This window comes from Phoca vitulina, unplaced genomic scaffold, assembly GCF_004348235.1.
Source record: "Phoca vitulina isolate PV1807 unplaced genomic scaffold, GSC_HSeal_1.0 scaffold79, whole genome shotgun sequence".
Lineage (NCBI taxonomy): Eukaryota > Metazoa > Chordata > Mammalia > Carnivora > Phocidae > Phoca > Phoca vitulina.
This window is the reverse complement of record NW_022589782.1, coordinates 3,444,280-3,448,795: the sequence shown is the minus strand read 5'-3', so window position 1 is coordinate 3,448,795 and position 4,516 is coordinate 3,444,280. Positions and strand designations below refer to the sequence as shown.

Here is a 4,516-nt window from a genome sequence, read left to right as displayed (position 1 = left end):
TGGGGCCTGAGACTGTCTTCAATTTTTCACAAACAAAGCCATGTGGACACCCAAGGGCATGCCTCCCTGTGCACGAGAGGAGGTGCAGATCCAGAGAGACAGAGCTCTGGCCTGGGAGGGGATGAGAATTTAAAATGTTTATAGATGCTGATAAATTGCCTTCCAAAGCAGGATAGAAATGTTCTTTTTTTCTCCCTTGTGCTTTTTAGTATAGGGTTTAAAATATATTTTACTAAAATACAGAGCATCTGGCTTATGTTTTATAATACTGTTTTTATTTGAAAAGCTCCAGGAGGTCTAGCACCTGATGCACTGCTTTTCACTCAGAAATATTTTCGGAGCACCTACTCTCAGCTGGGCGCTGTCCTAGATGTGAAAACGCAACTGGGGGCAAAACAAAGCCCCTTTCCCTGGAGCTTCCGCCGGGAGGGGATCGAGTTGGCAGCACCCAGCACGGCAGCAGCATAGGGTGGCGGGCGCCAGGAGAAGTAGAACAGAGCCGGAGGGTGGGGAGTGGAGGAGGGCAGGGGGCACATTTCCCTCTAATGTGGTGCCATTTGAGCAACAATCAAAAAGAAGCAGTCGATATCAGAGGATCAATAGATATTGACTGAGTGAACGTACACTGTATATAAAAAATCCCCCACTTAGAGCGGCACGTGTCCGGGAGATGCCACACGATTGGCTCCAGCCTGTGGCCGCCGAGGGAGGGCCGTGGACTTGACAGACCCCAGCCCCCGCCTGGACCAAACTGACAGCGTTTTCCAGACCAGGGAGCAACAGGGTTTGTTTTAACCAATGGTGTGCATACCTATGGGCTCATTCTGTTCTACCCACAACAGAAGTTGTCCATTATCAATTAGCACTCCCCTGTCCAGAATCTAAACCTTGCACTTCTGCTCGGTGCTTTTCCTCATGGACACACACTCCTCCTCTGCGTGTGAACAGGCTCTGCTCTGTACATTTTGTTTAAGCTCTGGCCATCTTCGTTTTATGTTTTGGTGGAATCTGTTCTGATCGAAATAAAGATACAAAGAGTCAAAGATCTGAAAAGGCCAAAATTAATTTTTATTTATCTGCAAAGCCTTGCACGTGTGAGGATTAGCTTAATTTTGGTTTCTTTGTTGTCTGTGGCCTCTAGCTATTCTTCCTCACTGCCGCCGATCCCCGCTGAGACGCGGCAGCCCCGAGTCCTCACCGGGCGGTTGTTCCAAGAACGATGACCAGCGGCGGAAAGCAACTCCCAAAAGCCTTTCCGAGCAGGTCTTCAACCCAGTGCATGGCCAGAAAAACATCTCTGTGAAACTCAGGAAGCAAGAGACAATTTGCTTTCTGTAGCAGACGAACTGCCAGATGTTTGCAGTGGGGCTTTCAGCTGCCCAGGTTTCTGGGGAATGTGCTTCTGGTGCTGACCCAGCATCTGCTCGGCGACTCTGGACGCCCAGGGTGTGGAAGCGCACGGAGCCGAGAGCTGAGCCATAACTCAGCAGCTTTTGCTCATGATGTTGAAGATGTCGGTTAGTGTAGTTACCACTTGAGGCACAAACTTTGTCTTCGTGGTCTGCAGTATTATATTATGCCATTCAATAAAGATATAAATTGAACATGAAACATACTGTCAAATGCCTCATGTACTTCAAAGTGGAATTTATATACTATGCTGCTAATATAAATTAATACTGATGTGTTATGTTTATAATATAATGATATAATAGAATATAACAATATAATACAATATTCATAGGATGACTTGGTTGTTTGGTCATCTCAATCCTTGGAGGAATAGCTTTAAATCAGATAGAAAGAGCAGAAATCCAATTTGATTGTTAAATAGCTGGGATTTAAGCCACCAAAACTTTGCTCACTAATTAGGTTGGAACTTTGCGTCTTGAGCCTTAATGAGCACATAAATCGATGGTGATTCTGTTTAAAATGCGGAGTCTGGTTCGGAAGGTCTGGGGTGGGCCCTGAGAACCTGCGTTTCTGACCAGTTCCCAGGGGGCCAGCTGCTGCTGGGCCGTGCACCGCATTCTGAGCAGCAGGGGCCTGGGGCCTCCCCGTGGACAGGCTGGAGACCCGGGTGTGCCGGCCATGAGTCCTGGGGGTTGAGATCTCTCTCTGCAGCAGACCCTGGGGGCAGTGGGAGCCCTTGCACGCCCCTCTTGAGCCAAGAGCACCCCACACCTGTACTCAGCCGTTCTGTTTCTCTCCACGTGCCACACCAGGCTAAGAACTAGCTTTGAATTTAGAGACACGGGACCATACATATCGTCACATTCTTTAGATTTCAAGGGACAGAAAACCACAATCCAAAATGATTTTGATGAAAAGGAGACACGGGTTCATGTATTTGGAACATCTGGGAATAGGCCTGGCTTTAAGCATTTAAGTGATGTCACCCGGACCCAGTGTTTCACTACATTCTCCTGGTTCCACTTACCCCCAGGAGGAGGTTGGCTCCCTCCATGTGTTCACGGACTGCCATCCTTCGACAAGCCCCAGATGGCTGCGCCACGTCGGATGTTATGTCCTCCAAGTTCCAGCCCAGAGTCTCAGCAGGGTCTTGTACCTGATTGGCTCCTGTTGGGTCACAGGTGTCCATGCCTGTGTGAATCACAACTGTCAGCAATCAAACTGTGATCGAATTGTGTCCTCCAAAGAGATGCTGAAGCCCTAACCCCCAGTAACTGTGAATGTGACCTTATTTGGAAATAGGGTCTTTGCAGATATAATTAATCAAGACGAGGTCTTGAGTACGAATGGTGTCCTCATAGAAAGGAGATATTTGGGCACAGGGATAGAAAGCAGGGATGGGGGTGACGCCTCCACAAGCCAAAGAACACCCAAGACTGAGGGCAAACACCCAAAGCCGGGAGACAGGACAGAAGAGACCCTCCCTCACAGCTGCAGAGGACCCACCCTGCCACACCCTGCCCTTGGACGCCCAGCCTCCAGACCGAGACAGGACATGCATGCGGGTTAAGCGACGCAGTCTGTGGTCTTTGTTACGGCGGCCGTAGGAATGAGTGCTGCAGGGTGGGGCCCACTGGCCTCTGCACGGTCTTCTGCTCTGTGCCCACCCCCACGACCACCGTGGGGCTGCCCTTCCTTCTCTCCTCTGCAGACTGCCCCGACTCCTTCAAGCGGCCCAGGGGAGAGAGGCCCACCGCACCGCTGATCCCCCAGCTGGAGCCTCTGGGGCCCAGGGGAGAGTTAAGAACCCGGGCAGCTGGGCCCCAGCCTGAGCGTCTGCTTCCCGGAGACCTGGCATGGGGCCCGAGCACGTGCACCCCTGACAAGTGCCCGGGCCATGCTGCCCCTGCCACTCTGAGGACCGTGCTTCGAGAAGCCCTGCCCGAGCCATTTGGGATGCTTAGCTCCAAGCCTTACCGTTCACTGCCTCGTGTGATGGCTCAGACTTTCTGCTCTTCCATCTCAGCCGGCTAAGCCTTGGAGGGGAGCTGAGTTTAGTCAGCCTCGTTTAGAACACAATAGATGCGCAAATTGCCAGTTGGTGTCTAGATTTGGGAGGAAAAAGCTGAAAGCCTCTCTGCAGTTTGTGCGTCAGCAGACGGACCCTTTTACCCACGACATCTTTCCTTTCAACGTCCCCAGCTTTGTTCACGTTTATACACATCCTGACGCGCTTCACTGTGGTTCCCGAGAACCCGGCCTCATTTACAACGTCAGGAAATAAAATTGCACTTGCTTTCCCCAGAGATTTAAAGTAAGGAGTCATCAGTGTAAGTGCTGTTGGTCTTCAGCAGTCTGAGGGAAACAGGAACGCTGCTCCTCAGCTGGAGCCAGGTGCCAGCTCGACGGCCGCGCCCCTGCCGGCTGCCGGCCACCGGCCATCGCCACGCGTCTTCTCAAACGGAGGGATGACAGGCTCTGTCCTTCCTCAGCCCGTAGCACCCTGGCTGTACTCGGGGCAGGCAAGTCCCTTTGTGCCTCCGACCAATGTTCTGTCCCTCTCCTGGCCGCTGGGACTAAGGGATGAAAGCTCGTCCCGACCGGGTGAGGGCCCGTCCTCTCCAAAGAGCCTCGGAACAGAACAGGGCTTGGTCAACAAAACATCAAATCCGTGTTTTATTTACCCAAAAAAGACACCCAATTTACCATGCAGGCAGGGCTGTCTTCTCCTTCAGGCGGAACGGATGGCTACACAGGGATGCACGGAATCACTGGCCGATCGGCAGAGGAAGTGGGGGCGAACACCTGTGCTCGTGGGGTATGGCAGGCCCAATCACTGGTCACGATGCCTCACTTTCCGCGAATGCTCCCTTCTGTGGACTTCCCGGCCCCACTGCTGTTGGGCATTTTCTCTGGCCAAAGGGGCATTAGCAGGCATGACATGTGCAGGAACCTGAAGTGAGCTGGTATGATTGCGCATACGCTCTTGGCCTTGACTTCTACCTTGACAGAAGAAGAGCTTCCCCTAAATTGCGCCTGCCCTTTCATCTGGACCCCAAGCAAATACACACGGTGCAGACTAGAGTCTGGATCCTAGAGGTGG

General features: G+C 52.0%; 1 long non-coding RNA gene across 1 annotated transcript; it reads right to left on the bottom strand.

Annotated features, from left to right (window-relative positions):
* Nucleotides 1–1,094: 1,094 nt before the first annotated feature.
* On the bottom strand, nucleotides 1,095–4,001 carry LOC116625568. Its single transcript, XR_004298103.1, has 3 exons — nucleotides 3,391–4,001; nucleotides 2,441–2,604; nucleotides 1,095–1,561 (listed from the first exon to the last, which is right to left on the bottom strand). It is a non-coding gene; the product is annotated as an uncharacterized LOC116625568 (long non-coding RNA).
* Nucleotides 4,002–4,516: the final 515 nt, after the last annotated feature.